We start from the raw sequence: 21,901 nt of genomic DNA, 5'->3' as shown, positions 1-21,901 counted from the left end.
GCCGTTCGTAATTTCATCGCACGAAGAGGAATGCCTTTGGAGATAATAAGTGACCGTGGCACGAACTTCACAGGTGCCAGCCGCGAACTGCAAGAAGCCCTGCTGAAAATGGACCAGAACAAGATGATCGAGAGTTTTGTAAGCGACCAAACCAAATGGTCCTTTAATCCACCTGCGGCGCCACACTTCGGAGGATGCTGGGAAAGACTCATCCAGTCTGTCAAAAAGACTCTTACTCAAGTTAAGCCCAATAGAACACCCACCGATGAAATGCTTCGTAACATGCTCGTTGAAGTTGAGGCAATTATCAATGCTAGACCGTTGACGGAAATCCCGCTCGAACATCAAGAAGCCTCACCACTCACACCGAACCATATTCTAATCGGATCTTCGAATGGCTCCAAGCCTCCGATCGCATTTAACGACAGTGCTTCCACGGTTATACGCTCCTGGAAAATGTCGCAGGTATATGCGGACGAGTTCTGGCGACGCTGGGTCGCCGAATACCTTCCGACCCTGACCAAAAGGACAAAGTGGTTTCATCCGGTCAAACCGTTGGCAGAAGGAGATATCGTAGTCGTGGTCGATCACAATCAACCCAGAAATTCGTGGCCGAAGGGTCGAGTCATCGGAGTTACCAGATAGGTTCGTCGTGCGTCAGTACAAACTGCTGGGGGAATTCTCGAGAGACCAGCAGTTAAATTGGCAATCCTGGATGTTGGTTCGACAACAAGTAAGTCGGATCAGTGATCGCGACGTACTGGGGGGGGAGTGTTGCGACCATAGCTGCAACGAACCATCATCAGGATGAAAAACAAATTTCAGTGTAGGTTTGCCCCGTCCTACCTAGAAGTTGCAGGCCTTGTACTTCTCACTACTACTTAAACATCGCAATATACCCATTTTTGAAAAACAATAGGTATAAAAGATAGAATTGATACGTGGAGATAAAAGGTTGCAGAAAAAACGAAAGTGTCCTGATTGAACGGAATTATTTATTTCAATATTAAAATTAGTTGTAAAAATCGACATATTTCTATTAGTAAAAAAGTTATACAGGTAAACAGATTAAAACAATAGTTAAAATGTGAACTTAATATCTAACTTAAACTACTTACAAACTATAGTTACAGCACTCACGTGTAACCGCAGAAATTATAAAAAAAAAGTTCACGAACTACCCTAAAGACACTAAACGTAAGTAGATAAAAAAAAATTATTTAGATACAAATTAAAAACCGATGAAACAAAATACTAATTCTAGTTTGTAAATTCTAGGAAATTTATAACCTTACAACAAATTATAAAATAAAGGTTATCGATTCGGAAGACGTCTTTGTTGTCCCCGCAACAAGTTCATTTGTTTACATCATGGCTTCACCGCAAACGAAAATCCCGGTCTATCCACACGAGAGTTATTAAAACTTTTAAAATCACCGAAATTAACGGTGTGTGACGTTCTGAAACGGTTCGAGAAAATGTGATCATCGTCAGGAGAACCCGAAGTGACAGACCAATAAAACCAGCGAATCCTAAAACATATTCGAGAGTAATTTCAATCGGAACCCCAAGTTGTCGTCGAGGGAAGCAGCGAAAAAGCCGAATGTTTCGCAATCATACGTCCAAATAGGGAATAGAAGGGCTGGATTAAGGAGTTTGAAGGCCCAGATTATGCCAGACCGGAATGTAGAACAGAATTTAGAGGCAAAGAAGCGCTCGAGAAAACTGTACGAACTGCAGGAATGTTATAGCTTGGTTGGCCCGAAGAGTGTCCCGAAAGAATGTAAAATCATGAAAAATCGAAACTCCCCAAAAAGCTCCTTGCATGGCAAGCATTCTGTAGTTATGAACTGAAAAGCCAAACTTTCTTTACAGGGGTGGATTGCCTATTTGTCAGACTAGACAAACTAATGCTACGAAAATTTTAACAAACAGTGGTACAGCGAAAATAGCATAACTAAGGAGTAGAATCCAGCTTATTCTGTTTAAGAGATACAGGTCAATTGTGGAGCATATTCTGAAGAACTGCAATTGAACTGAAGAGTGGAAACAGAGCTCGTGCAAAACATAATAAACAAAGAAGAGTTCGTATAATGGCTGAAGGAATGATCTTACAATAATCATAATAACTAACTAAAAATAACTGACTAAATTAAGTCTACATTAACTTGCTTCAAATACTACATTAATTCTGAATGTACATTACCATTTACCATAGTTATACATAGTCTTCATAGGTAAAGTGACCAGATGGTCAGAGGTCTAACGCGGGACACAAAAAACAAAACGTTATGTATATATGTTATGTGAACATAAACCGTAGTTTAGCGAGTCTAAACTGATCTGTGTTATTTCTTTCCAAGTATCGGCACTCGATTGTGATTTTTCGGTGGTTTAGGTTTTGCTTACGCCTGAAAATCACTCACTCAATCAGAACATTTACGCCTGGCACGCACGATTCAAATTCTGCAATTTTCTTCAAATTACCGAATGGAATGCTCGTACTTTACTTTTTGACGTCGAATATATCATCCACATCAAGTTCTCGAAGAAGGTCCTTCTCTGACAGACGTGAAGGGAATGTCCAAGCCGCTCTTCTTTCGAGTCATATGGTGAACGGGGAGATATATAGTACGAAGTGCTTACCGGAAGTTGCGAAGGTGATGTGGTCTTTATGTATTACTTTTGGGCAAATGGCCAAAATGGAGAGGCAGTCGACCACCAAAGCCACGAAAAGGTAAAAGAACACGCTGAGATGAGATGTTCATCGGTCATGGTTGAGGTTCAGGCCAACTTCCGTAAGACCGCCCAGCGCTTCACTTACGATACTTCATCAAACAACCCTGCCTCTTCCAGTCGAGTATATACTAGTTCTTCGGACTTATTTAAAACGTTAAGCCCTGATCGAGCTAGGGGACCAAAGATGAACTTTTCGTCTGACTCACGTTGGTCCCTGCGGATCAATAGGGGGCTTTTATAAAAATCATTTTCCAATTTTGTTACTGTCGCTTCCAGTTTACACTCTCTAAACAAAAAGCCCACTGTCGGTGCGATGAAACCAGCTCAACGTATTAATTATTGGATGCATTAGAAGCGCTCTTGAACAGTCTGCAAAATAAAAGTTTTTTTGAGGTTCATCCATTTAAGAAAATCAACATAATCAAGTTGTAATATTGAAATATATTGATATCGTGGGACATTTTCTTTTTCTTTTGCCAAATGCGGGACGTTTCGCGGGACGTGATCTTACGCGGGACATTTTGTTGAAATGGTCACCCTAAAAAAATACGGGTCTAATGTTTTGCGATAGAGAACAAAACTATCACTTTTCATGGAAATCTGAGAACCACTATATCGGTTTGGCATGGAATGGCTGTATATGATTTTTATCATATACAGGGGTTTTCAGACGCTCACGCAACAAATTTTAATAATTTTCGAACCGATTGAACCGATTTTAATTTTTTAAAAACGAAAACATAGCTTATTTTAGGATATTTTTGATGTGACCACCCCTTTTTTCGATAATGCGTTTTAAACGGTGAACAAAATTCTTCATGCACAACTCTAACATTACGACTTCGGTGCTGCTGAAAATCTGTGTTATTTCTTCTTTAAGTTCCTCCAAATTTTGTGGCTTATTTACAAAGCAACGGTCCTTTACGTACCCCGGAGGAAGTAATCGACGACGAGAAATGTTGAAATTCTTACCATAAGGGGACAAAGTTTCATTAAGGCTTCGGTTCTTGTAAATTGTACATCTTGACACTAAAAACCATCCGATCAGACTGAAAGGGTAGCCGAATATTATCGTCCCGAAGTGGGGAATGCAGTGTTACCATCGACGGATCGAAAAACAAATATAAGGAGCCACTCTATTTTTTTTGTGAGAGCGTTTAATCTGAAAGGCCCTGTATAATAATATCTAAAATATTCTATTCTTATAGGATTATGATGAGACTTGATTTTGAGAATTTTAAGGAGCCTACAAAATGGCTTGGAGATGTTCGTTTCGCGGGACGTGATCTTACGCGGGACATTTTGTTGAAATGCGGGACTGTCCCACGTAACGCGGGACGTCTGGTCAGTTTATTCATAGGCAACTGCGAGCTAGCTTTTTATAAAAAAATATTGAACTTGCAAATAAAATTGATTTTATTTTCGTAAATATTGATTGTAGTGGTTTTTTTATTGTTTTCATGGCTTCGTACTAGAGGGCGATATATTTTTTAATATTTTTTCTTGAAAGCTGAGGAATTTTTACATAACAGATCTCAATATCTTCTTCTTCTTGAATGGCGTTAACGTTCCTTGTGGAACTTTTGCCGTCTCAACGTATTTACTACCTAGCGTCATTTGCTAATACTAAGTTGAGATTTCTTAAGCCAAATAACACGCCTTGAATGTATTCCGAGGGGCAAGCTCTTGAATACGCGTGACCACAGCGCAAGTCGAAGGAAATTTCTTCGACGAAAAATCCCCCGGTCAGAACGGGAATCGAACCCGAACACCCGGCATGATAATGTGAGACGCTAACCACTCGGCCACGGGTGCATCTCGATATCAGAGATGCTATTTTTTCGTTTTCGAGATATGATTTTTTAAAGCTAACCGATGGTTCGAGAAAACAAAAATTTTCCACCTTTTTCCACTACAAAAATACATAACTTTTGAACTACTGGACCGATTTAGATGGTCCACATATCAAATTGAAGCTTATGAGTTAGCTTTCTTCAAAAAAATATTACTTTTGTGATAAATTTGGATTTTCGTTTTTGTAATTATTGATTGAGTTAATTTTTCATAGTTTTCACAGTTAAACATAGAGGGCGCTATATATATATATATATATATATATATATATATATATATATATATATATATATATATATATATATATATATATATATATATATATATATATATATATATATATATATATATATATATATATATATATATATATATATATATATATATATATATATATATATATATATATATATATATATATATATATATATATATATATATATATATATATATAAATCTCGTGTTACGGTGTTTGTTACCGAACTCCTCCAAAACGACTCGACTGATTTTGATGAAATTATGCACAAATAACTTGGTAGACATGAGAATTGAATTTTCAAACATAACTGTTTTATTTACGTTGTTAAATTACTCAAAAACTCAATCAATCTAGAGCCAGGTGCATCGCTGCCGAGCTGCAAGCCTTGATTGCGAATTATTAATTATTGAAAAACTTTGAATCACACTTAGTCGAATCACTAAATCACAATTACACTATTGTCATCACTAAACAGCGCGTTTGTTCAAACAAAAAATGAAGTCTGGTCGGATTCGGTTCCACCTATTGCTGGATGTATTCGATTGAATGAATGAAGCGAGGATTACCCCATACACACATTTTTAGCTTGGGTGTCCACAAAATATGCCCCGAGGAAATCGATAGAGTTATTTCCTCAGAAATTTAACTGCACCGTATTCTGGAAACCGATCAAATCAAAATTACCCTAACGAATTGCAATTTTGCATTCCACAATCCGTTCGACTCAAGTCCTATCGAGTTGTGTAAATGTGACAGCATTGCCACGTAATTCGAAATTGACAACATTCAAAACATTCAACATTGTTCCATTTTGGTGAAGCAAACACGGTAATGGATATTTGGGTGAAAAATACTTTTAAAACAAAAATTTCAAACTAAAATTAGCTCTAAATATCAAATATGTGTTCCGTTTAAAAAAGTAACACATTCTCTGCAAGTGGAGGAAAATTTAGAACGAAAATTGTGTCTGATGATGATTTTATATTATGGATCAAGTTGCACCTAAATTTCCTTGCGCCAAATGCAATGCAACGCCAATGGAAATTTATAGAAAAAAAAGTTAAGTTAGGATCAGGGCTGTCTTCTATGTATGATAATTTTCATTCAAATTTCAACAATTCAAAATTGCTCTCGGGTCTGCCAATATGATAGAGAGTAAATTACTCTACGAATACGAATGAATCATTTTGACGTTTATTGCGACAAGGTGATGTTGCCACATTTGCAAAGAACGATTGAATTTGAGTCGAACGGATTTAAGAATGCAAAAATCGATCGAATCGTGAAATTTGAAATCAATCGGATTCCGAAATATGAATGATTATTCGATAATGTTACTACAAGCATGACTTATTTTATTTCAAAAAGTCATTTTTGGATAAAAGGAGAAAAATGATTTTACAGAACGCCGGTTAACTTTGGAAAATCGTTTCTCAAAAACGAAGAGAATAGCATCTCTGATATCGATATATTATTATTATTATTATTCATTTGTGACACTTTACCACTAAAGTGCGTGGCATTCGTGCGATTAAATATCGAGATATGTTATGTGAAAAATCCTCAGCTTTCAAGAACAAATATAAAAAAAATTGGAAAAAAAGCGGAAAAAATATTTTTCGGGCCATCCTAAAACGGAAATGGTCACCCTAAAAAAATACGGGTCTAATGTTTTGCGATAGAGAACAAAACTATCACTTTTCATGGAAATCTGAGAACCACTATATCGGTTTGGCATGGAATGGCTGTATATGATTTTTATCATATACAGGGGTTTTCAGACGCTCACGCAACAAATTTTAATAATTTCCGAACCGATTGAACCGATTTTAATTTTTTAAAAACGAAAACATAGCTTATTTTTGGATATTTTTGATCTGACCACCCCTTTTTTCGATAATGCGTTTTAAACGGTGAACAAAATTCTTCATGCACAACTCTAACATTACGACTTCGATGCTGCTGAAAATCTGTGTTATTTCTTCTTTAAGTTCCTCCAAATTTTGTGGCTTATTTACAAAGCAACGGTCCTTTACGTACCCCGGAGGAAGTAATCGACGACGAGAAATGTTGAAATTCTTACCATAAGGGGACAAAGTTTCATTAAGGCTTCGGTTCTTGTAAATTGTACATCTTGACACTAAAAACCATCCGATCAGACTGAAAGGGTAGCCGAATATTATCGTCCCGAAGTGGGGAATGCAGTGTTACCATCGACGGATCGAAAAACAAATATAAGGAGCCACTCTATTTTTTTGTGAGAGCGTTTAATCTGAAAGGCCCTGTATAATAATATCTAAAATATTCTATTCTTATAGGATTATGATGAGACTTGATTTTGAGAATTTTAAGGAGCCTACAAAATGGCTTGGAGATGTTCGTATGTTTACTAATTTCTTTTGCTAAATTTTTGTTACGAATATCAATCACACTGACCTGAATAACCTTGATGGAATATTTTCCAAAACGAGAAATGCGAGTGGGATTGGCTGGACATAAAATCGTGAAATTCACTTCATTTTGATACCTCCTTTGGTTACCTCAAGACAGATGTCTATCGAGTGAGCAGGCATTCCAGTTAAGTAGAGATGACCTACCCATATGTTCAGTCCGTGAAACGCACTAAGAAGGGAAAAAAACTGCGTCGTAACCCTTTTTCCTCTTCGTGAAGCAACAGCCGATCTGCAACATAGCATAAAATCAGTACTCTGACGGTGTGGAGAGAGCATAGAGACGAATGAAGTTTTTTTTCTACTGTAGAAGCAGTGAACCACTGCGACCATTAGTTTGATCTATTGCGGTGCACTCCAGTTTACTATATATGCGCTGTCAATTCGTTCCATCACTCAGGGAATAAGTGATAGTCGTACTAGGACTTTGCATCTCCCCCCATGAAGGTATGTCTTCCTTCATGAAGTTTCTTACCTTTTTAGGTTCAGCAGACCATATCTCGTTAGGCGTGAGAACAACCTTTCCAAAAATCCACAGTATTCGCAGAATCAATACACTGCATTGACACAGTGAATATTTCGAAGTTTCAGTTTCAAAATTGCAGAAACGACAATCATCATCCATCAGCTTTCCTATATTTTCCTACCTCAGTTCTTTCGTTTTGCAGGACCTTCAATAAAATTAAATCTTCTCATACTAGTGAGTCTACCCCTCCACACTGCTGTCCCAGAGTTAAAGTCTCCACCGATGATGTGAGACTTCAGGCATCCTTTTTTTGTAGACCGAAGATCTTGGGACTCCTGTAACGTAGTCATTCCCTTCTTCAGCTTTGTAGAGAAGATATCGTGGTGGCTTGTTACAGTCTCGAGCTAAATGTCGCTTTTCACCACACCTTAGGTAGAGCTTAGATCTATCGGAGCCATTGCAATTTGTCGCATGATGACCGAAACCCACTAACACTTTAACACTCCTATACTCGCGCATTGGTCTGTCAGACCGAGAAATCAATAATTCGTTCATTTCTCAGAAAATATCAACACTATGACTTTGCGATTCTCTCTAGCTTCGTTATTCGTCGTTCGTCATCGTTTAACGTATCGCATGTGTTGGTAAGAAGGGGACGTGTGCCAATTTTTTAACACTTTCGGTCTGACACACCGACGCGAGTATAGGAGTAACTTTTTTGGACAAGTCCCTTTTTTCATATTCTAAAATATTGTTGAATGAAATGTATAAATTAATGTTAGTGGCGTGGAATATTTATTGAATATAATGCATAAAATCATTACCGGTCTATTCTTATTTCATTTCAGTCCCTTTTGTAACTGGATTGCACGGATCCATATATTAACTATTCGTCGAAATTTTTGGCGTTAGATTCATACGTTCAAAAGCAAAATATAATTGTTTGGCTTTCGTATAGTTATTCGCTAAATATAATGGTCATACTTATACACACTTGTGGAAGAATTGTAAACAGTAAATTATAAACTAATCGGTGGCTTATGGTAATTTTTAACAGTTACAGGTTCGGGGATATTTTTTTATAATAAGTAATATCGACAAGAAAACAAGAAAAAGAAAAGTAAGTTCCTAGAAATCCTTTTATGTCATCTTTTTATGCCCCATATAAAAAAGGCATCAATTCTTAGTTTACCAAGAATACAGAGAAAAAGAATATTAGAAATGTGCAAACTTTATATTCCAGAACCTCTATCATCTGGTAATTATCTAGAATGTCGTTATACATTCTTCTCTTCGATAAAAGACCCGAAAAACATGCACCAACTGCATGAAATGTAAAAAATATGTTTGTTTCGAGCATGCAGTTATGCTATGTTCTAATTCTTACTCCAATGAAACCACAATCGAATAATATGTTTCTATGTTATTTTATAGCTCTTTATACTTCCATGAATTATATTCAGTTGCTTACTTTTAATTTATAACAGTGAAAAATTCGAATTTCGTTATTTGTGTTGGAGTATCAAAAATTACTCGGTTTTGAGGAGGCTGAATTAGATGACTATTAAAACATAATAAAGACGAAGAAAACATATTTTTTTGAGTTTTTTCATTTAATCATACCCTCTTCTTCAAATAAATGCCTATAAAGCCTGAAAAATACACAATGGCAACATTACAGAGAAGTTCAATTTTCGGTCTGTGACACCGTGCGCGAGTATACGTGTTATGATTTTGCACGCGAGTACAGGAGAGTTAAGAACCTGAATTCCATCTATTCGATTTGATATATCTAAGTTCGCCTTCCGTCGTGATCTCGACCAAATTTCTGCATTCGACTAGGATTTCTTGTAATAGTGCCGTTTCTCCTAACGATTTCTCTATCCGCCTGTTGTTGTGATGATCCGAGCGTCTGGTTTCTGTGTCTTTTCCGAAGTTCCGGCCTCTCTTCCATTTGTCCTCCTTTTATTTTTCTCTCAACTTTCTCCCACCCATTAGGATCTTTGTTGCTTTCGCTAAATCCAAAATGAATATGAATATACTTATAAGCAGGGTCCATCATTTTAGAACACGAAACACGAAAATCGACTCTTCTATTAGTCGTTTCGTTTCGATTAGGACTACTTCGGCATTCGCCGTCAACATGACTAGAATTGACTAGAAATGAATTCACGAGCGTTAAGAGCAAGGGTTATTGATTAACTATTCTAGCAAATGGTTATCCTAATTGACACTAATCTGTCTCCACCTGACTTCAATCCACCACTAATACTCCACACTGACATGAATCTCGTTTCCCGCGTACACAATCTTATCATCCATATGAAATGAAATGAAAACTTTATTTCTGATGCAAAAAACCATTAATTGACGGTTCCATTGTTTACCAACTGTGAACTCAACATCGATACATGCACAACGTAAATAGAATACCCGGTGTATTACTCCCGCTTTTTTCATGTAGTAGTAGGCAAAAGAAAAAAGCCAAAAAATTATTTCAACAAGTCCAATTGACGGCAAACATACAAATGACCATACAAATGAAACACAAATTTCTGCATTACTCGAGAATTAATCAAGCAAATAAAACCAAATTTGGCATGTCGAGGTTTTAGAGTGCAATAAATGTTTTTACGGTGGTTAGACACTCCACCCCACCTCTCTAAGGGGGAGCTGCCATACAAACAAAATACAACTTTCTGCATTATGGCGGGTTTACATTAGGGAGATCTATAGCTATAGATGGATTTATTCACGTGAAAATATGTGTAAACGGATGAGAATAAATATGATACACTTATTCGAGGTATATATAACTTGAATAAATTCAGCATATGTAAACGCTTGTGAATTTCTCACTGGTGAGAAATCACTAAAGTTGGATGCAGTTCTACTTCAGGTGAATAAATTCACCGAAGATATGAATATTCATTATAGAAGTTCACGCTAGTGTAAACGGATGATGCGATTTCTATAACTCTCATCATATTTCTTCACATGAATATATCCCTAGTCTAAACCCACCCTTACTCGAGAATTAATCAAGCAAATAAAATCAAATTAGGCATATGGAGGTTTTAGGGGGCACGAAGCGTATCTATGATAAATAGACACTCCCCCACTCTCTCTGAAGGGGAGGGGGCTGCCATACAAATAAAGCATACATTTCTGCATAACTCTTAAACTAATCAAGGAAACGGAACCAAATTTGGCATGTGGAGGTTTTGGGGGGCAAGAAACATTTCTAAGGTGGTTCAACACTCCTCCTACCTCTCTAAGGGCCCCCCATAAAAACCATACAAATGAAACACAAATTTCTGCATAAATCAAAAACTAATCAATCAAATGGAGCCAAATTTGGCGTGTGAAGGTTTGAATATGAGAAATGTTTCTATGATGGTATGACACCCTACCACCTCTGAAATTGAAAGGGGGCCCCGTAAAAATAACACACATATTTCAACGAAACAAATTCCAACCAAACATGACAATTGATTTTTTTTTAATGTGTTTAAACGCACTCCTGTATTTTCTGCTGATATTATAATGATGAGATTTGGTAGAAGTACTAGGAATGTCATAGTAAAAGGTAATTTTGAAGGGTAGATTAGAAAATCAATCAATGAACAGTTCTGTGATTGGACCATGAACGTGGGCTTAGTAAGAAAACGTGAATGTGATAACGAAAAATAAATTTTGGGCGGGACGAAGTTTGCTAGTGTAGTAATAAATTTTCATCTCGTTCTGTAGATTTGAAACACCTTTTTTACATTTTGAATGTTTCGCACATGATTAAAAAAAAAATTGCAATAAATTTGGAGTCATTAGCAAAAATAGTTACTATATACTATGCAAGCTGTTTTGTATCCCTGAAAACATGAACAAATAGAGAGGTTCTATAGTTCTGGAACATGTTGTATGCATAACATTCATTTAAGGATGATTCTTCACGCGAATGTAGGCCTCATTGAACACGAATACCTTTGTATCCTAGTGTCATTAGATGGTCTACGTACCACGAATTTGATGAATACCGCTCCTGAAACAGTGAGTAGCAAAATGCCCTAATTAAAAATAATATTTTTATGATTATAATATCCGTTTAATTGAACTGCCACGGGAGTTTGTTTGGAAAGAAAATAATCAATTAATTAAAATTATTCCTCCTCGGTGGTGCCGCTGCGGACAAAGAGTTTTGCTGGCCTGACGCCACCACACCTGGTGGTGGCTCCGGATAGCTCCGGAGAAGGTAGATAAACTTTTCCTGGTGTGGATCGGTTCGTCCTTATGTATATTGAAACAGGTGCTCGGTGTGTGGCTCCGGGCGCTACAAGGTTCAGTGCTTTCCGTTGCGAAATCGATTAATATGTTGCCAAACAAGAGCCACGCACTTTTAAATTTTCAACTCGCATAGTATTGAATCTCTCTCCAACATTCCAACATTTGGGACATCAATCTACCCAGGATGATGTGTTTCTCGCAAATATCAATAATGTGGCTCTGAGAATGGGAGCAGGATTGAAACTCGAACCGAAGAATATTGTTCCAAGAGAATCTACTCTGTTGGCTTTCGATTAAGACTGTAAATATTGACTATTCAAACATTGGTGTCGAAATGTCTTCGACAATGGTATTCGAGGTAACTTCTCCGATGTTCTCAGCACACGTTTTGCTGTATTATCTTATGACATCGGTGGTTTCACAATGATATGAATAATATCAGCGAACTTGAAATTCATCAACAATCCATTGTGCTTGGTAACCAGCAAATATGGTTCCGCTGAATTTCATTTGAATATGATTTCTGCTGGATGCAACGACCTCTGAAACATTCTGTGATTTTTAAGAGTCTTTTTACTTTTTTCATTTCAGATTATTTGATAAAGTTACAGAACTACTACGATGTCAAGTTAACACGATAGAATGCTCCGATTAAACAAGTAAATTGGCTTGCTGAACAGATCCTTTACTCAAACAGAGCGCTTCGATTTTTGTTTAAAGAGCATTTAAGTGTGCGCCCCTTCCCAGGCCTCACTCCCAATGTGGTTTTATGTGGGAATTCAATATCAACGTACATGGTAAACCACACGACCCTTGTTAGCTGCTACTTTTAGGAGGGGAGTTTTTTGTGCTCTATTGGCCGAATTGGAGGGTAGATCGTGATGGGAGTGTTATATAAAACACGAGATATTTTGCGATGATGGAAGCCAGCAGCGGTTTTCCATTATCGCGCTTCGATACAGAGTAGAGTTTTATTGGAGGGTAGAATTTGAGTACAAACTGTTATATGGCAGGGGTTAGCTAATTTGAAATGAATTTCAACAATTTGGCAACACTGGAAATGATTTCTTTTTTACGTCCATTCAGTTGATTTGTTGATCGTAATATCATAGATTTGGTTGTACACAAATGTTCGGACAAATTACATGTTTTTCGACAAAAAAATAAGAAGAATCTATTAGAAAAGTTTTTAAAACATGAAAAATGAGGTCGCCGAGTTTTCATATCTACTTGTGATGTAGTTATTTATGTTTACATCTGGTTCGCTAACGCTTCAATTTGAGAACGCTACTTTCAGTGGAATTTTATCAATTGAAAACATCCGTTTTTTTAAGTTCCAGCTGAATAGGAGGATGTGAGCGTGTGCAATGAATATTTTTGGGGTCACATAGAAAAAACGAAAAAAAACTTATTTTTTTATTTGTCATTTGATTCCTTCTACTTCGTCGAAACAAACGAGTTTTCATTATTTTAACAATACCAAAATGTTATTTTTAAGAGTCACAGTGTCGATGTGCCTGGTGTGGCAATAAAGTCTACAATTAGGCAACATTTCACCGAAAAAGTCCACCTCGATATTTATCTCATTGGTAATGCACGAATTCCTGTACAAATACAGATCGTATCCAAGTAACCCCGAGAACACTTATTAGCAAACAACTGCTGAATCGCGCTCTACATTTAGCGGGTAATATTTTGAATGTTTATTTGATTCTTTTCAAGCTAATTTTGTTCGATAACTCCCTGCTTCCATTATCGATGAATATCTACGGTTGGTAACCGAAACGTAGAACAAAAAGCTGCAAATAAAGAATATAGAGTGTATGTTAATAACTGTATCTGAAATATAATTCCTCAACCCCAAGTGGGTTTCGACTACCACCTGTGAATTCCAGCACCTTGGTTTTGATATTTTTTTAGATACATTCTGTCAGCACACATCATTATTTTCGTAAACAATATTTTATATTATACTTCAAGGAAAATTGAACACGATAAAGTGTTTTCATGCAATCTGAATACAAAACATAAACGGTTGCGTCACGTTCACTAGAATACCATTCACCCGAAACACGTTTGCCCGAATGTAACACATACTAGAATGACATTCACCCGAATGTAACAAATACCCTAATGCAACATTTACCCGAATACAACATATTATCGAATGCGACATTTACCCCGCTTTAACAAATGCCCGAATGCGACATTTACCCGAGTGCAACATTTACCCGAATAAACAAGGGAAAATCAGATTAGGAGCTTGGTAGAATTTCCTGTTGATAAATAAGATTAAACCAAAACAACATGAAAGAGCAACAAAAATACGAAGTAAAATGAGAAATTGTAATGAATAAAATTCCAAAATGATGTTGGAGATTTCACTAAGCCATTTTTAGAAAATAAGTGTAGGCACGATTAACATATCGTCTTTTGTCGTGGGACTACATCTAACCGGAGTATATGGGGGTGAAATTAAAACCTAAACAATGAAAGATTTCGAATGCTTATAACCAGTGTTGAAGAAAATCGTCTTCGCTAAGCTCAAATGCATAGATTTTCGGGCTAGGTTGCATCGAAAACCTATATATTCCAAACGAAAATCAAAATGACAGATCCAGACAACCAGTGAATATGAGCAAATGAACTTTTGTTCTCCAATATGTTATGTCTTTCCACCCAGTGTCATTTTCACATTGATTATTCACGATGCCATAATTGAATTTCATTTTAGCCAAATGAATATCAGCTGTTGTTTACGCTTAACCTGAGGCAGCCGTATGCGGTTGGTTTTTATTTATGCCGTTGTTACCGTCTCGCCAAACAAAATCATGCGCGATTTCTTGCAAAGTTCATTTCATCGAACTCTGGCCGTTTTGTTCTCTAAATGGTCCAGCCTGATATTTTTTTTATTTTTGACTTTTGACTCAAAATCAATGCCAGAACGAATATCGTTTCGAATATGATGAATATCAATTTGTTGCTTTTGACATTCAAAGTATAAATAACAGCGAAGTTATGCACCCCACTCAATGCCGCATTCATTCACTATTGCAAATTTGCTCATGCATCAGCGATATGAACAGAATACTCATTTGTTATTGTCATCAACATAATGAGGGCGGTGTGTTTCAAGCTGGAAAAAAGACATTTACACTGAAATAAAATCATATTAGTTACTCGTGAATATTGGTTGATATTCTAAAACACTGCTGATAACTTCAATTTCTTAACAGGTCGCAAAGAAGTTTGCATCAATTGATATAAAATATTCCTACGCATCTATCACAATGAATAAAAAGTTATTCTTCATGAGATAAACAATTTAATAAGTGTGAAATTTCAAGCGTTATTTAAACGCCCTAACTGCCTCGTTTTGATTGGCCCGATTTACGGTTTCCCCAACATAGACTTCAGAATCAATGTGCCTGGGAGAATCCGCTTTACAAATCCATGTACGTCGGGGGAATTTTTGTTCTCACCGAAATATGTTTTCCTAACACGAACTTCAAAATCAAATTGCCTGAGGGAATCTGCTTTGCAAATATATGCAATATGCGAGTACTTTTGTACTCACTTATCTTTGTTCTGAATATGTTCGGCTAAATGTGCACCCGTGGCCGAGTGGTTAGCGTCATAACTAACATGCCGGGTGTTCGGGTTCGATTCCCGTTCTGGTCGGGGGAATTTTTCGTCAAAGAAATTTCCTCCGACTTGCACTGTGATCACGCGTATTCTAGAGCTTGCCACTCAGAATGCATTCAAGGCGTGTTATTTGGCATAGAAATCTTAACTAAGTACTAATAAAAATGACGCAAGTAATACTACGTTGAGACGGCGAAGTTCCTCTAGGAACGTTAGTGCCATTGAAGAAGAAGAAGAAGAAGATGTTCGGCTAAAACGCACTTCTTAACTGAGAAGCCTGGAAAAATCATCTTTTCAGATACTAGAGGTGAATTAACTTTCAAGTTTAAAGCGGGTACGAACACAGCGTTTTAGTTCGGTTTTTTGAGACTGCATTGGAAAATATCCCTTCATATCTTCTGCTCATTGAATTTCTACGCATACCGTTTGATGATTAGACAAAATGCTGATTACCATTTGCTGCGATAACATCGATTGATTCAACAGTTTGTGTTGGACGTGCATGTCAAAATCGAAACTGAGTGCCTGAAGTTCATCAAATCAAGCAAATTCGTGGATCGAGAACTACGTACACAAGAGAAATGCAATAATTTCAGAGGAAAATGAAAATACAATGATCGTTTAACATTTCCGTTCACATATTTTGATAGTACTAGGCATCATATTAAACGTAAGAGGACGGTTAACAAATTTACTTGTAACGAAAAACGTAATCTAATACAATGCATGAATTGATCTAACATGGCAATTGTTCAAACTCTTCACTTATGAAGCAAATGTGTTGAATTCAATTGAATTCGAAAATTATTTCATTCAATCAATAATTTAATCAATACAAACAAATGCTTACTGAGCCAATAGTAGTCCTACGTCAACCTTGCGGTTATATCATAGATATTAGGCTGTCAAAAAAGTCCTGCGGTATTTTTTTTTTAATTTTCATTTGTTCATAAAATTAGTTACAATCATCTGTTTTAAGTCAAATATGCGCCGTTTTGTTCAATGATTTGTTCCCAACGAGATGCCAACTTCATAATACCCCTGTTATAGAAGCTCGCTTCCTTATTGGCAAAAAACTCGGATAGCCAATTTTCACAGGCCTCTTTTGTGGCTAACTTCTGACTACCTAGCTCGTTCGCCATGGACAAAAACAGGTGGTAGTCACTTGGTGCAAGGTCCGGACTATACGGCGGATGCAAAAGAACCTCCCATCCGAGCTCCCGGAGCTTCCAAAGCGTCACCAAAGAAGTGTGTGGCCTGGCGTTGTCCTGATGGAAGACAATGCGGTCTCTGTTTATCAAAGATGGCCTCTTCTTCATGAGTGCTACCTTCAAGCGGTCCAGTTGTTGGCAGTACAGGTCCGAATTGAGCGTTTGGCCATAGGGAAGCAGCTCATAATAGATTATTCCTTGACAATCCCACCAAACACACAGCAGAACCTTCCTGGCCGTTAATGAGGGCTTGGCCAGCGTCTGAGCCGCTTCAGCGGGCTTCGACCACGACCGTTTGCGCTTCACGTTGTCGTAAGTGACCCACTTTTCATCGCCAGTCACCATCCGCTTCAGAAACGGGTCGATTTAGTTGCGATTCAGCAGCGATTCACATGCGTCGATACGGTCAAAGATGTTTTTTTGCGTCAACGTGTGTGGCACCCATACATCGAGCTTCTTTGTGAATCCAAGCTTCTTCAAATGGTTAATAACGGTTTGATGACTTATCCCCAGCTCTTGGCCGATGCTACGGCTGCTACTATGCCGGTCTTTCTCGGCTAATTCAGCGATTTTGTCGCAATTTTCGACGACAGGCCTTCCGGAGCGTGGCGCATCTTCGACGACCTCTTCACCAGAACGAAAACGTTGAAACCATCGTTGTGCGGTGGAAATGGAAACTGTATCGGGTCCATAAACTGCACAAATTTTATTGACAGCTTGAGATGCATTTTTGCCTTTGTCATAGTAGTACTGTAAAGTATATCGGATTTTCTCTTTATTTTGCTCCATATTTGCGACACTATAACTCACGTACGACTTAACCAAACAAAACACTGTCAAGGACTATATTATAACGCGCAAAATTACCTTTCCAACAAGCTATAGTATGACTCGATACAATGAATACAACTAGAACTACGCGCTTACAACGACACCTCGCGGAAATACCGCAGGACTTTTTTGACAGCCTAATATAATTAACCATTTTTTTCCATATTGCTCCTTAAGGCTAAGAGATCATTTAAAATGAACATGGGCTATGAAATATTTCGAAAATAAGCAGGAAATTCTAACATAGAAAATTAAAAGCACAAATGTCATTCAAATGTAAACAGAATTGCCAAGAAAAAAAATTGTACTTACGTATTAACGCCACGTATTACGTATTTTTATCATGAATTTGTTATACCGTGATGAAATTTATTCTGAACTCAATGTAGTGAGGGCAATGTAATAAGGAACCTAGGCTGCCTCAAGCCGCCGAGTTGATGCAATTCGAGTCAGCCGTCGACCCGCCGACGGAAGCCGCGGCTTCTCGTACGCAAACCTGTGTTCCTACGATTGCCCGGTTAGTTTGAAACATAGGAGACGATCCGTTAGTTAGTTAGTTAGTTATGTTAGGACCACATACATTTGCCTGATGGATTACGTTTTCCCGGTTATTTTTTGCTTTGAGATATATATTTCGCTGATCAAAAAGACCGCGAATTTTCAAATAATACCAAATAGAATTAAAATTCAGGCAAATTTATTTTATGTCCTTAAAATATGACCCATCTTAAGTAACACACATGTGTCAACGCTTAACCCAGTACTAGATTCGTTTGATCTCCTCGATCGACTGAAATCTCTTTCCACAAAGTGGCAACTTCAACTTGAGGAACAATAAAAAGTCGCGGGGCCAAATCAGGTGAATACGAAGGTATTTACTTGATGTTGGGACAAACAGTTCAGTACAATTCGGACTCGGTGCGATGGTGCGTTATCATCATACAAAATCCAAGTATTGACGGCCCACATTTCACACTAATGATCGGATAGCACTAAAACTTGACAGATGTGCATTTTAAGGTCGTACCAACATAAGAAAAATAAATAAAACGGTTTCCGCATACAGAGTGCACCCAGGTTTTTTTTACGCGGGGATACATACCTCGTAAAAAACCCGCGTGAAAAAGTTTATGAGTCTGGACCTTGACATAGGACTGTGATTGTGTGTAGTAATTGCATTTGAATTGAGTTTTTGCATTGTTCAAAATCTGTATTTTTTGTCTTTTTATACACAAAATGTAAGCCCTGGAAAATATGCGTTAGTCTACTGTTTCGAACTTCTAATTCAGCAGCCAGTTAAATGCATGAATTGCATTTTTCACATAACCAAAAAACATGCTCGATATAATGACATCCTGGACCACAATTACATAAGTTGTTAGTAACAAGACCTACATGATAGAACGTGAATTGAGCACGAATTGATTGAACAACAACCTGAACTTCAATCTAATAAAATCCCTATCAACGTTTACCCTTTTGGGCCAGACACTCGTAAAAATCTTTGGGGAGAATAGAGTGAAACCATCCAATATCACCTTCAAGATCATTCCTAGTTCATCCCTCCATTAATTCTGCCAACTGATAAATGCCTATTATCGGCAAATCAAAACACGCTTCTAATCACATTTGTGAGCTAACTCCGAATTGTAGGCAAAAAGATTGCTCGTTGCGTTGTGGGGGAAAACGAGTGGCAAGTGAATTCGAAATAACATACTCATTTGATCGTCAAATTGTTTAATTTTTTTTCATATATCCACTGTTCATGTTTTAAGCAAAAAAAAATACTGGATAAATTTCCTGTCGATATGTCGATATACAATATATGTCGTAATAACGATTTTGAGTAATATGCGCTTGAAAACTCTTAATGAATCGTTATATTTTTCGTAGAGTTACCCCCTATATAGAAATCAAAGACATAGTCCTATGTCAAAAACCGCGTTCATTGGAAAATCCTAATGATAAATATCAAATGAGACTATCCTTGTACCGCTGAAATATCCTTGGACCGCTGAAATATCCTTGCACCGCTGAAATATTTTGTAGTGCAAGTTAGTTGCGCTTTCTATCTGTTCCAAATATTCCAATTGGAATTCTATTGTTCACATCCTCTGTATTGTTTTTTTTGGTCACACCCATTATAAAATTGTTTCAATACTCAACGTAGAACGGAAGTAAAAAGTAGAGTGTTGCTCGCTTCCGAAAATCCGTAGTTTTTTCCTGCATTTTCGTTGGTTACTGGTAGCTATAGTTCGGTTTTCCTCACGAATGAGGTCATCTGCTGTTGCTAGAAAATTCTCTTGTGATTTGTACACTCTGCTGCCGATGCACGTGCAGTACCACTGTTGGACCGTCCAGTAGACAGGGAAAGACATTCACGAATCGCTGCCCATAAAAACCCCGTCCCGTTGTACCGCCCGGTGAGCTCCCCGTTATCCAACACCTAAAATCCACGTAAGAATCGTGATAAGGTGCGGCACTGATTTCCTTCATAAGCGCTAAGCTCCATTACAAGCACTAATCATTGTAATATGCTCTGAGGGAACATGAGAGAGAAATGTGAACTGAAGGAGAAATGTGATATTGCACTGTTTTTTACGCGGGTACCAAGTGAAAAAAAACGCGTTAATTGGGAAATCCGCGTTGATTGGAAATCAGCGCAAAAAAACCGCGTATAAAAACCTGGGTGTATGTTAAAATAAATTTCATTACAAAAATATCAACTTATAACAAAATTTGGGCTGCGGAGTCGTTAATACGTACGTACCAAAAAAAAATTTTTACACAATTTTTCAATCTTAATCCTGAGCTGTTCTCCCGTGTTTATTTTTTTTCGTTCTATATGTTTGAATTGGATTTAACAAACGTAAATATCTTAATTCTATAATTACGAAAATTATTCCTTCTTTGAACAATTAGCTTCTTTGTCGGATGGTTTCCAACTGATTTTGATTTATTATCAGGATTATTAACAATGCTCCTACAGAAGAAGAAGTGATTTGAAAAACAAATTGTGATGATTGACCAGAACAACTTTGGCAAACACTCATATCAATTAACATTTTGTTCTTGACTTGTTCATCTTAATTTGAATCTTCAAGTGCTCGCTTATCTCTCACATCCTTCCGTGAGAATGAAGAATGAATAAAATTTAAAGAAATCATGAATGTAAATAAATTGTAGCAATTATGATTGTAACCAAAATCACAAATATTTTTTATTCTAAATTTTAGATGTCAGTTAGAAAATCTAAACAAAAATAAAACAACATTTTGTGTTGTCTATTTTCGCAAAGGCACGAATAATTACCGAAAAGTTTTGTAAATTTCGAAGTTCTACTTGAATGTAAGTTTTTTACGTACGATCACTCATATCTAATTTTCAATTGAAATTTTTGAGAATGTAGATCGTTTATAAATATTAATAACATAATGTAAAAAAAATGCCAAATAACTTGGACTTCTACTATATCATCTCTTTAATTAGTGCTAGATAAATACAATTCGAACAAAACCTCATATCTAATTTTCAATTAAAATTCTTGAGAATGTAGATCGTCTATAAAACTTTTCGAATCAAAAAAAACATAGAGCCACCAAAACTGTCAAAATGTTTCATCTTTCATTCAAAAATTTATGATAATATTTAATTTTATCTAATTGAAAATTAGATATGAGGTTTTGTTCGAATTGTATTTATCTAGCACTAATTAAAGAGATGATATAGTAGAAGTCCAAGTTATTTGGCATTTTTTTTACATTATGTTATTAATAAAAAATACTGAAATCTATGAAAAAAAAATGTTATATGTGATTGAAAAAATTCTCATTTTTTATTTAACACCCGTTATAAGGCAGCATTCTTTAAATCTATCTGTAAGAAGAGTAACAACCAGCGGTTGATTTGAGAAATCCATTTATGGAAAATTTAATTATTTCATCTGCTTCAAGTGCTTTCCTACACAAAACAAGATGCGTCAAGCTGTCTGTCGCAAGTCGATTTCGCTGAATGATGTTTTGTTTGTGTGGGAATTTGAGTGCTGCTTCGTGAGCGGTGTTGCCCTGAGGACACTTTTCCATCTAAAGTTCTCCCTAGGGGCGCTTGAGTGGGACCCAGCTGCTGCTGCTGCTGTCATCACATCTAAAATGTTCGCCAATTCGTG

Source organism: Toxorhynchites rutilus, chromosome 2 (genome assembly GCF_029784135.1).
Source record: "Toxorhynchites rutilus septentrionalis strain SRP chromosome 2, ASM2978413v1, whole genome shotgun sequence".
Lineage (NCBI taxonomy): Eukaryota > Metazoa > Arthropoda > Insecta > Diptera > Culicidae > Toxorhynchites > Toxorhynchites rutilus.
The sequence above is the reverse complement of the archived record's forward strand: the minus strand, read 5'-3'. Positions refer to the sequence as shown.